At 37.0% G+C, this 13,259-nt stretch overlaps 1 pseudogene; it reads left to right on the top strand.

Annotated features, from left to right (window-relative positions):
• LOC140531920 (WD repeat-containing protein 70-like) lies at positions 1–12,983 on the top strand (annotated as a pseudogene).
• Positions 12,984–13,259: the final 276 nt, after the last annotated feature.

The following is a 13,259-nucleotide window of genomic DNA, read 5'->3' as shown; positions in this document are numbered from 1 at the left end:
ATGACCAGGACCTTCACCAGCCCAGAAAAGAAAACCAGAACATTTGGCTTTGAATATATGTTTGAGCAAACCCAAAAAACAGCTTTGGAAAGAAGAAGAAAAGATTTAGAAGCCAGAAAGAGAGAGAATTAAGAAGGCAATGTGAAGACAATGAATCAATCCTCAGGCTCAAGTTGGACCCAACTATCCTTCTACATTAGCTTCCAGTGACACAGAGTGGTAGAAGTGAAAGTAGCTTTGATGAAGAACTAATTTTGCTACATAGAATCACCCAAACACATTTGAAGATATAAAGGAACTCATAGGTCTCCCATTCCTATTTGGATACCTGGGTAGTGATGATGATGATGAAGATGAAGTACAAGATGAAATTAACCCTGTCAAGAAACTTTCTGATTTTCATGATCATGAAATTCCTCTGAAACATGGTGGTAAGACAGTTTCCGCCTTAGGTCTTGTCCCTTCAGGTACAGTTGGCTACAGGAAGATTTTGTTCATATGTTAAATTTTGAGATTTTGAAGGGATGGATGATTTCCTTCAAGCTTTCCAATCTTTTCAATTCTGTGATTGTCACAAAATTAAGTGACTACAGTAAAGCATCACAGGAGATGTAAGTTTTCCAATGTTTAGAAATTCTCAGACCAAAGTAATGGACAGAGATGGCTTCCTAGTGATGGAATGTGTGAAAAGAAACCATTGTATTGTGGACCTGATCAACACCAAGAATCACATGGCAATGCTTCATACTGGCTACTGGCTTCTCAAAATAAAGGAAGAATTTTTGACTTGCTTAAATGATGGAATTGTGCAAAAATGGAATGTAGACAAGCATAAAAGACACAAAAATGTGTATGAACCTAAACCAGTTCAAGGAAAAAAATAATTTCAACCACTTCTCCATAAGGTAGAGATGAGAAGCTTGTTGCAGCTGACTGCCAGGATAAAAGCATCCAAATCTGGGACAGAAATATGAGTGTTCGTAACAAATTGCACTGGCGCAAATACTTCCTATATGACATTTTCTTATGATGGCACTATCCTTGCTTCTCAGAAAGGAGACAACACTTTAAGACTATGGAACATCTAACAGTTTAAGAAACCACTTTTTCCAGCTTCACATCTTTCTATCTTTTTCTTAATGACTGCTGCTTCAGTCCAGATGATAAGCTTTTGGTCACTGGAACATTTGTTAAGAAGGGAGGTAGCAGCAGCAGGCTTGCTCATTTATCTATTTATTTATCTATCTATCTATCTATCTATCTATCTATCTATCTATCTATCTATCTATCTATCTATCCATTTATTTATTTATTTATTTATTTATTTATTTATTTATTCATTTATTTACTTTTTGAGTTCTTGACATTCAAAGAAGTTTATGAAATTGATGTCACCAATGCAAATGTGATTTACTGCCTCTGGCTTCCCAAGTTAAACCAGATCATGGTTAAAGTCAGAAACGGATTAGCTAAGTGTATTATGATACCAACAAGAGGCAGAGGGGAGGAAAATTATGTGTACTTTTATCTTCTGTTTTAACAAATGAAAGACTAGACCAGTTGATACTTTAGCTCAAGATTATGTCATAACTCCTTACATACTGCCTATGTTCCATGAGCCATGTCAGGAAATAGTTGAAGGATAGATTAAATCTTCTGAAGTGTTATAAACTTGAACCCCTTTGTGGCATATCCAGGACATGGTAATAGAACTGGAACCCATGGAGGAACCTTGTCATCAGGCATAGTGAAAAATATAGCTGTAGATCAGACTGATAAGAGCACTTCAGGAAGCCATTTTATGACATGCAAAGGAAGCCAAGGATAACCCCTACTGTGTTGCTCTAACATATTCTAAGGCAATCTAAAACTGTTTTTGTAGAAGTAGAATCTGATGACGGAAACAAAGAATGAACCAGAGTGGGAGAAATATAAAGTTGGAAGATTTCATTTTGAGATTAGAGAGGAGTGGAGAGAGTCATGGTTAATTTTTTTCTTAAATCTTGTCAATTAAATGAGTATTTTGATTCCTAACATGAACAATGACTCTTTGAAAGTTGTTCTAAATATATGCTCAAGTATTTTTTTTTGGTGAATTTATTAAGTCGGTGTATTTTAAAGAAGAAGCAAATTCAGGACGTGGAACTACAGGATAGGTATATATACACTGACAGCAGGAAAAACAACAACTGATACCTGCTAGGGAGAAAGGAAAAACCATAGCAAAGCATAGGTAGTTTAAAAATATCAATCAAAGCACCTTTATCATAGCAGCTCAGGAAGGCCTTACTGAATGATAGAAATATTCTTAATCATTATTCTGAACTTTCTTAGCATGAGCTTTCAAATACCATTGGTGATGGTTCAGCAACATTTGCTGTTCCGTCAGGACCTGAGAGTGTGTTTCACCTGGGCCACATGGCTTTAATTCATCAAAGACAACTAGATGGGTTCTTACTATTTCGTCAGTTACCTTGACCATCAGCTCACTTATTTATTTTGTTCTGTAATTTCCATTGTAAATAAGTATTGATCAGGTCTATTTTTTCTTTGTTGTCAGTTATCATTGTACCATCCACCCAACAAAAAGCTTCTATTCCTCCTTTGTTCTTTTTCTCCTCAAATAGCTAACCTCCTCTCTTTCCCTTGTCACTCTTTTTTGCTGTCCTTGGCTTCTCTTTCCAGCCTCAGTTTCCTCACTCACTTTTAACAGACTATACCACACCCATAATTCTTACATTTTCCTTTATTTGGGGATATTTTCAACTCTTACATTCCTTGTTAAAACCTGAATTTCTTGGCAATTCCCTGGGTATGCAGAATGACTTCTTTAGGCAAATGCCATTTTCCTTCCTCACTGGAGTGGTTTCCTTTTGTGTCATCAGAATTTCATTATTTAGCTCTCCTCAATCCTTACCCCCAGCCCAGCTGACTTCTCTTGAAGAATTATAGTCATGGAATCTTCCCTGTCTTTTCTGAGAACTCCTTGAAAGTTGCAATGAATCAATATTTATTGTGACAGCACTGTGGAAAGTGCTGGGATTACAAAAAAGAAGCAAAAAAGTAAGTCCTTCTTAAGATCTAATTGGGAAGATAACATTCAAACAAATATATACAAAGCAAGCATTATACAGGATAAATGGAAAGTAATCAACAGAAGAAAGGCACCAGAATTAAGAGGGACTGGGGAAGGCTTCCAAAAAAAAAGAAGGGACTTCAGTTGAGACTTGAAAGAAACCTGGGAGGTTAGTGTGTGGTGTGGAGGAGGAAGAGCATCTCAGGCATTGGGGACAGCCAACCATAATGCCCAGACCTGAGAGATGGAGTTTCTTGTTCATGGGATGACCTGGAGGCCGATGTTACTGCAATGAAGAGTACACATGAGAAAATAAGGTGTAAGAAGACTGGAAAGATAAGACAGGATTAGATTAGGAAGGATTTCGAATGCCAAACAGAACATCTTGTATTTGTTTCTACCAGCTCTATATCTGGAGGTCATTAGAAAACATCAGCCCTAGGGTGGACTTAGAGAAAAAAGAGGGGCACTGTTGAAAAGTAGCTGACTCTTTTGCTGAGAGAGGGGAAGGGACACTGTCTACACAAGTTTCATGGAGAAAAGGGATGTAGTTCCACAAAACTCTTTAAAGGAGCAAAGATTTTGTATCCCTCATGGGTTTCCCAAGGAGTGAGGAGTCCTGACTGGTTGGCCAAGAAACACAAATTGAATCATGCTATGAGTAGATATTTAATATGTTTTCTGGTACTGAACTATGCAACATGCAAGAGGAAAATGATCTCTTAGTCATTTTAACATGACTGTGATGAGAGTTAGAATCAGATCCTATGAAGGAAGTGTCATCATCTTTGCTTTGTCTTGACGTTGCTGGTACTGATACTTCTTCTCAATGTCTGTTTATATCAGGAGAGTCACAATGAACTACAAAGATTTGGCACCAGACACCTCAAGGACAAGACTGTTAAAATGTGGGCTTTTGTCTGTCTTTCATTTTTGGTCATTCCATCAAAGGCTATTGCATTGCTTGTTTTTTGTTTGTTTGGTTTGTTCTTGTTTCATTTTGCTTTAGTTTTTCTTTTTCACCTCTGGTGTTTGCTATATCAGTCTTCTTGCATCTTCAAGGTCAAGATTGTCCAGATACAATCCTAAAACCATTTAAGTAGTGCAAAGTCATCTAAAAAATCTTTAGGACCTTACCACCAAAAGTTTGGATGTAGTCAGAGCAGTATTATAAAATTCAGCCCTATTCAGGTTAAGGTACTTTTTCCTTAAAATGGACTGACATTATTCTCAGCATTTAGAAGCTCAGTGGACTGAAGAACTATTGATATAGTTTGCTATTTGCCTGAATACCAAAATTACTAGGACATGAGGGGCTGCATAGACCAGCAACATGACCAATGCCAACAAGGGCAAGCTTTGTCCATCCGAGGCAAGACTATATTCTGAATGAATGTACTTCCCCTGAGATAAACACTCTTTTGGTGAGATTGACCATAGATGTTTTATTTTTATTCGTATTCTGAACTTGAGGTACCTGCCTGATCTGACCAGACCCAGCCTAATACTTTTCATCTCCCAGTTCAATTAAAAATCATTTTATTATTCGAGGTATTACACTAGCCTTGAAAGATACAAACAAACAAAAGCAAGAGTTGTTTTTTTTTTGCCCAAGTAGACTTCATATTGTACTGGAGGTTTCATATAAACAGATAACAAAATAAATAACAATTTGAGGAAGAAAAGAAACTAGCACCTGGGGGAATAGCCAAAGCTTCCCATAGAGTTTGGCACCTGAATTGACCCTTGAAGGAAACTAAGGAAATATCTGAAAGCCATTCAAAACCAAATTTAAATGTCAACTCTGATGTTTTAACAAACTAAATTGATGTCGAATTGAATAATTCACATGAGTAGAGAGCATTAAGATTTAAAGAGTGATTTCCCTCAAAACAATACAGTGAAGCAGGAAGTGGAAGTGTTTTCATCCTGATCTTTCACATAAGTAAATTGAGATTCTGAGAAATTAAGAATCTTGGTTTTCCCATGCACACTCAGTTACTAAGTGCTATAGTTGGAATGCAAACACAGAGATGTCTGTTGTCTTCCCAGGTCCTGTATCAAGGGTGTGATGGAGAAACTCCCAAGAGTTGTAAATGAGATGACTGTGACTTCCTAATTGTGATTCACATGAGCACAAATGGTACTGCCAAAGGGAATATGGAAAGCATTGTAAAAGGTAGAAATTTTGGGTAAAATATTCTCATTGTATCCTACTGGACTTCAGAAAATAAGGGCATATTTGGGATGTTAATAGTTGATTGAAACAATATTATCTAAAAGGAAGATTTGAATTTCTGAACCATGGACTAAAACAGAGAAGTGAAAAACCCTTGGACAAGTAGAGTATATCTAATTAAATGTTGGTTATAGCATGTTTGTCTGATTATCTTGAAAATCTGAGCAAAAAGGCCTTACATTGATAAGAAAGGGGAAGGGAAGAAACTGTATGTTTGTCCACTAATCTAGAAAGCTGAGAGCACCTACAAAGTAGGAAGATATATAACAACTGAGTAAGAAATATACATAGAAGACAAAATACAGGAAATAATTTCATAATAAAGCCTATGGTTCAATATGTAAATACATAAAGGCAAAAAATATAGCTAACAAGTAATATAGAGAGATCTTAATGCAAGCAAGCAAATCAACCTCATAATTATGAGTGAAATTTTGGGAGATAAGACACGTATTTGGAACATGACTCTTTAAGATTACAGCTTATTTAAAAGAAATGGGATATCCATCTATCCATTCATCCATCCATCCACACGCACACTCACACATACACATACGCACACAAAATGCAGTACAGCATTGATATACTAAAAAGATGGACTTATATGGAGAAATCAAGGAAGCATGGTGGAAAATATTTAGGTGAAGATCAACAGAACTCATAGGGAAGTGATGCTGGCATCAGACTATATTTTAGAAAACTTGGACAGAAAAAGGAAATACAAGACTTTACTAAATGGACCACAAGTCTGATACAGAGGTGGGTTGTAAAAAGGAGATATAGAGTATTTCAATTATCTGAACATCTCTTGAAGGTTGCTTTCTGGAACAAGCAGAACAGTTAATAATTTTTGTTTGTTATGATGATCATTTCCTCTTTCAAAGAATAGAAGAAGTGATGAATTTCAGGCATAGGGGAATGGACAGGAAAGGAAGACAGAGTGCAATTTATGAAAAGAAAAAAAAGAAGCCCAGTTTATCTGCATTGTAGAATGTATTATAGAGCTAAAGGATGGAAATCTATGTCCAGCTCAAGTTATAAAAGGTTTTGATCATCAAGCACCTGTTTTTTCACTGAATTAAGGTTATATTCTGGAGGTATATATTCGATTTCTGAGGTAACAGGGAGCCCTATAGTTAATTGAGTAGGGGACTGACAGACAGACCAGTGCTTTAGGAAAATTACCTTGGTTACTGCATGAAGGTTAGGTTGTGGTGAGGAGAGACTTAAGAGCAATTAGGAGACTGTTAGAAGAGATGAAGGAAGAGGTGATAAGGGTCTGAAATTGGGTATGAGATGTAAAGTAAGAAATGAAAGTGAAAGATACTATGGAGATAGAAACGACAATTTTTGGCAACTGACTGACTATGAAAGACGAGTAAGAGTGAGAAGCAGGATTATTGAAAGGTTACAAATGACTGACTCAAAGAATGGTGGTGATCTCAAAAGAAACAGGGGAAATAAATGTTTCATCTTAGTTTACGACAGAGGGAAGAAAGTGAAGAAGAGTTGATTACAGATTTTGAATTCTAGAAGAGTTGACTTCAAAAGTTTTAGAGGTAGGATAGATAGGATCTCATTCCACAAAATTCTACAGAAAATCAGCAGAAGAGGGGTGGAAAACACTAAAAGATCAAATTCTGAAGATAAACAATTCCACCGAGGAGGAAAAAGGAAAGTTGCATAAAGAGATTGGAGTAGACGTACGGGGATCTCACTAATCACTGAAGAGGTTAAGGAGACGTGTTCATAGGTTAGAAGTAAAGGTGTACTAATTTACCTAGTACATCTAGTAAAAGAATTAGTACGAAAAGCATGGCATGGTTCAATGAAAATAGCCTTCTAAATACTAAAAATTCAGAATGAATGTAGTCTGATGAGAAAGACTGAGGACAACAAAAGGATATTCATTTTTAAGAAAAAAGTTTTAATAGGAAAAAGTGGAAGGTTAGGACTGTTTGTTAGGATGGATGGGTTAAGAAAAAAATAGTATGAATTAATATGAGGGCACCTACCTGCCCTTTGTTAATCTAAGTCGTAAGACCAAGAAGAACTGCAGGCAGATTGTTCCTTATCGTTTATGTTTTCTGCACTCTCTTTGATTTGCATTTTTGCAATTTCAGACTTTTGCAAAGGTCACTTTGAAAAAGTCACTGGCAGTGATTTTTGAAAAATAGTACTGAACATGAAACATACTCTGGGATTAGAGAAGGTCAAATGTCCTGATTTTCAAAAAAGGGAAGAGCCTATAAACTATAGGTCAGTGAGCTTGACTTTGATTCCTGGCAAAAATTCTAGAATACAATTTGTAAATACATAACGTTAAAGCAATAATTAGTGAAAAATCTAGGAAAGACTGTAATCACAACGGGCCAACGTGATTTCATTAAGAACAGATCATAAAAGACCAATCATATTTCCTTTTTTGACAGTTACTAGACTTAGATCAGAGAAATATTATAAATTTAACTTATGTAGACAGAAGGAAAATATTTTAAAAAGTTTCATTCTATTTTTGAGGACTAGATGTCAAAATGGGGGTGTAATAGCAAGGACTCTGGCATACACAGGAGGCCCTGCTGTACAGGTTCTTAGATCTGTTTTTCTAAAAGGAAAGCAGTTTTTGAGGGGGTCAACAATCTATTTTAATCAAGCACATATAGTTCAGGGGAAAAAGTCAGCACGCTGAACTTCAGAAATAATACAATCGAAATGACAAGCAGAAATTACAAATAGAAAGACCAACAGACAGTTCTTCCAACTGTCTGACCACAGACAATAGATACATCATTATCAGAGAGAGAAGCACCAACATCTGAATTTTCAAAGCTGGGGGGTTCTTAAAATGGCTATCCAGAGTCTCATCTCATCACATGAACCTTCTTCCAAAAAATAAGCCCCAAAGCAAAACCTCACTTCAGAGTACATATACTCTTTTTAGGACTGGAGGGCATAGCCCTTATGCCTCATTAGAAATTAATAAAACATGTCTGAGGCCTGTTAATGAATGGGGAAGATCTTAAACTCTTCCCCCCTCCCCCCCATTAACCTTACAGGAGGCTAAACAAGTAGGAAAGTCAGGTGGTTTTCAAACTGGGTGAGTGGCTAGATCCAAAAAGTAGACATCGCTAGTTCCGTGTTAAGTTGGAAGGAGTTTGCTAGTAGAGGACTTCAGGGATCTATGGTGTTTAACATGTTTTATCAATGAGGTAAATCAAGACATATATGCCATGATTATTAAATCTAAAGATAACAGAAAGATAGGATAAAGAGTTCATATTTTGGATGACAGAATCAATCCATAAAAAATCTCCACAGGGTAGAATGTTGGACTGAATTAAATTAGGTAAAATTTAATCTGGATAAATGTACAGTATTAACCCTGAATTAAGAAAAATCAACCAAGTGGTTTCAAAATTATGGAGGCATGACCAGATAACAGTTTGGGAAAGAGCTGGCAGTTCTCATGAATTATAAACTCAGTATGATACAAGAGTCAGTTAGGACTGGCAAAATAGCTTATTGATTTGAAGTTTCACTGTGAAAATCATAGTGTCCAGAACTAAGAAAGTGTTTGTCAAACTGTACTCAGCCCTGGCCAGATACATCTGGAGAGTGTTGTTGAATGTTAGGCATCTCTTTTTAAGGATATTGATGAGTTGGATTTTGGGGGAGTTGTGCCCCGGATAGTCAAGATGCTTGAATCATGCCCTATGAGAACAAGTAGAGGGAATTGGGAATATTTAACCTAGAGAAGAGAATATTAAGGAGGGCATATAATTGCTGTTTTAAAGTATTTTCAAGGGTAGTCATATGGAAGAGGTGTTAGATGTTCTATTTTGTCTCAGAGGTCAGAACTAGGAGAAATGAATTAGAACATCAGAGAAACAGGTAAATAACTATGTATGTGTGAGATAAATATATTGTAAAGGGAATGTAATCTCAGAGAAAAGGGACTAGTATTGGGGGGACCTGGAAAGTACCCCTGAAGAGGGTGAAATTGGAGCTGAATCTTGAAGTCAGGGAAGCCAGGAGTCAGATATGAGAATGGAGAACATTATAGTTGTGGAAGACAAAAAATAGCAAGTAAAAGCACACAGAACTGGGAAATTGAGTGTCATATATAAAGTCAGTATGTCCATGTGGTGGTTAATTGTTGTGTAAATAGAAATGATATAAATAGAATATAATATTCTAATAGATAGAACAGAATAGAAATAGAAAGGTAGGAAGGGACCAGGTTATGAAGGGATTTAAAAACCAGACAAACCACTTTATATTTAATCCTTAGGGTATTAAAAAGTCACTAGAGATTAATCAGAGACAGTGTATGTATGTATATATATATATGTATATGTATGTATGTAGGTAAGTGTGTGTGTGTGTGTGTGTGTGTGTGTGTGAGGAAGAGAGAGAGAGAGAGAGAGAGAGAGAGAGAGAGAGAGAGAGAGAGAGAGAGAGAGAGAGAGAGAGAGAGAAGAGGAGAGACAGTCACACAGACACATAGGAGGAGGAACATTGAGAGACAGAGACAAAAGACATGGCCATATATATGCTTTAGGAAAATAAATTTTGTCAGTTGAGTGGAAGCTAGATTGTAATGGAGGGGACCTGAGCCAGGTTCTGTTTCAATAGCCTGGGTGAGAGATGATGGAGGCCTGATTTAGGATTTAGGTAAATTTGTCATTTAGGTAAAAATGGAGAGAAGGGGAAATATATGAATGATGCTGTGAGAACAGAAAAAAAGAAGATTTAACAATAGATTGGATATGTATGTTGGATAAGAGTAAAGAATTGAGAATGAATCATTGGTTGTGAAACTGGGTGACTGATGATACCCTTGACAATAGAGAAGTTTGAGAGAGGTGAAGGTTAGGGGGGAGGAATGTAACAAGTTCTATTTTGGATGTCTTGAGTTTGATATGCCTATGGGAAATCTAGTTTGACATGTATAAAAGACATTTAGTAATGTTGGGTTGTAGTTTGGGAGACAGATTAGGTCTAGATATATAGATCAAGGAATGATCTGTATAGAGATTATAATTGAGACACATGATTGATGATGAGATCACTAAATGAAATAGCATAGAGGAAAAATAGAAATGGGCCCAGGACAGAGTCTTAAAGGACATTTGTGATTAGTGGGCATGATCTAGAGGAAAAACCAGTAAAAGATACTGAGGAGTATTCACATAGACAGGAGTAGAACTAAGAGAGAATGGTGTTATGAGAATTTAAGGGGAGTATCAAGGAAGAGCGGATGCCTGACATGCCAGAGATGATGGAAAGGGCAAGAAAGGTGAGGACTGAACAAAGGCCATAAGATTTGACAATTAAGGTAACTGGAGAGAGTGGCTTCATTTGGATGATGAGATTGAATGTCAGAATTCAAAGGGTTGACAACTGGGTAAAAGGACAGGAAGTAGAAGTACTTAAAAAAGAAGTAACTTAAAAAGAAGACTTTTTCAATGAGTTTAGCAAAGAAAGGAGGAAGCATAGAAAAATTGCTACTAGCATGTAAAAAACAAAAACAAAAATCTCCATGATCTGACGATCCCTAGGGATCGTCAGATCATGGAGATTTTTGTTTTTGTTTTTGTTTTTTAAGAATGGAGGATACATGAGTGTGCTTTTAGGCAGTGGGGAAGGAGTTAGTAACAAGGAGAGACTGAGGATAGAAAGTGGGGCTGATTATGTGGGTGATCTCCTGAAGGAAGGATGGAAGGGAATGGGATCAAAGGTTCATGTAGAAAGTTTGTGTTGGTTAGAAGAAGGGCTGTCTCCAGGAAAGACTAAATTGAAGGACGAGATAATGACAGAAGGCATTTAGGTGACATGAAAATATTTTCAGTGAAGTATGAGTTGAGATTTTCATCTGAGAGGGTGGAGAAAGAGAAACTGTTTTGGGAGGGAAGAAAAGGTTTAGGATAGCTATGGGGTGAATAAGAGAACAAATTAATTAGAAAGGTCTAAAAGGATTACCTTGCTGCAGTTAGGGCCCAGATGTAATCATGTGATAACATAATATCAATTTGTACTGGAACTTCTTAGGACAGTTTCATGACTTTCTCCAGTTCCATTCTGTAGCTTATGAAAAAGGATTAGCATAGATTTTCCAATCAGATCAATTGCTTGTAGCCCCATTCTGCTTAGGTTAGCTGCAGTACTTCATTGCTTAACTTGCTGTATTTTAGTTAAAGTTCTTATAAGTAATGCTTGCATAAAGTTAGTTCATCTGGCTTTTGGAAATGAATAAAAAGAAGTTATCATTGATGCACCTAGTGGACAGTCCCTTAGTTTATGATTCTCATTTGGGCCCTACTTCCATATCTGAGTGCTAGGCAGGCCCAAAGCTTAGAATTTCAGTTCATTTTTTCCTTCATCTTAATGAGTATCAGGCAAGGATACCTTTTCTTTTGCCTAAGTGTTTCACTAGTAAAACACATTAAATCAGATTCTGTTGATGTATTTTCTAGGGCAGTTGTATCACCAAGGCAATATTCACAGAACTGAAGATGAATATGGATATGCTGGTGTAGTTCTCAATTGCACATTGTAACAGACTCTATAAAAGGCAGAAGAAAAACATTTATTGAGACACCAGAAAGCCAAATCCCCAAATTGGAAAGCTAAATCTGGCATAGTAGCCAAGAAGTCAATACATGTTATCACCCCAGAGGACAAAGCCATTTCCAAGCCTCCATCCCTATTGCGACCTTCCCATAAATAAACATTCAAGAACCTAAGCTGTACTTGCCTGTGTCCTTCCTAGCTCTGACTAGACTGGCCAACTTCCTCCCAGTTCTGCTCTGCCCTTCCCGTTCCACCCATTCAGCAAGCTTCTCCCACACGTGACTTAGGCTTCCATATGGTCTAAGCAGGCCACATGGACCTATTAATGAATAGGGAAGATTTTCCCATTTACATTACCATTACAGCAGTGTGAATGTGTAAGGGTTCATTTTCCAGGCATTTGTGACACTGCCTCTCCACTGGTGTCTATGCCTTTATTTATGTTTCTATCCCTTTCATATCAACTACCTCTGACATGGGATGGGCTTCTTTCCAGAGGGCATAGATTGCCTGGTTATCCAGCAGCACCCAAGTAATTAGTCAGGTAACTTAAACTCCACTAGGCAGGCAGTATTTTTTCTTGTCATATTTAGCTTCTATCTCCTCTTTTATATTTATTGCTCCAACTTCTTTGTTAGCATGGAAAATCACAGATCTGATTTTTCTCTGCTATAGAGGGCCTTGGAACTCTGTGTGCATGGGTTCTATGACTAAAAGCATATTTTTTACCTGGGGCAAAAGTAATGTAATTATGAGAATGCAGAAGTGACAATTTAGAGGACAATTTTATCCTAGGTTCAGTTATATCAAGATAGTGGTCAAGTTGTTTTAAAAAAAGTCCAGCCAGGACTAGAGAAAAATGTGAATACTGTCATAAGACTGTGTCATTTGTGATTAGGGATCTGTGAAAAAGGAGAGTTGGATCAAATGGAGCAACATGATAGTGCCTCAAATGACAAGAATGCAGTGATCTATGTCCCTTGGGATGCCTTGTTCTGGGATGGGGAAAGAAGCACCTCCAAGATAGTTAAGAGGCATAACACCCTACCTCCCAACCTTCAGATCCCTGAAGCAAAAGGTTCAACACTGGCCTAGTTACAGGTCTAATTATCCCATCAAAGTTTCTTCCTCTGTTCTTTCTTTTTATTAGTATTTTCTAGACCCCACAATGCCATGATCCTGGTAAGAATGCTAGTAGATCTGATGATATGACCATTAGTAGCTTGAAGATGCAAGCTCCTACATTTCTATGCTTTGTTAAAGTCCTTATTTGGCCAAGGTCAGCGGTTTTTAGATGTGACCTAGTTTCTATCAAATCTGTTTCTTTGTTCTGTGATCATTTTCCTGTCTGTGACAGGCATTTGTTGATGA

Source organism: Notamacropus eugenii, chromosome 3 (genome assembly GCF_028372415.1).
Source record: "Notamacropus eugenii isolate mMacEug1 chromosome 3, mMacEug1.pri_v2, whole genome shotgun sequence".
Taxonomy (NCBI): domain Eukaryota; kingdom Metazoa; phylum Chordata; class Mammalia; order Diprotodontia; family Macropodidae; genus Notamacropus; species Notamacropus eugenii.
The sequence above is the reverse complement of the archived record's forward strand: the minus strand, read 5'-3'. Positions and strand labels throughout refer to the sequence as shown.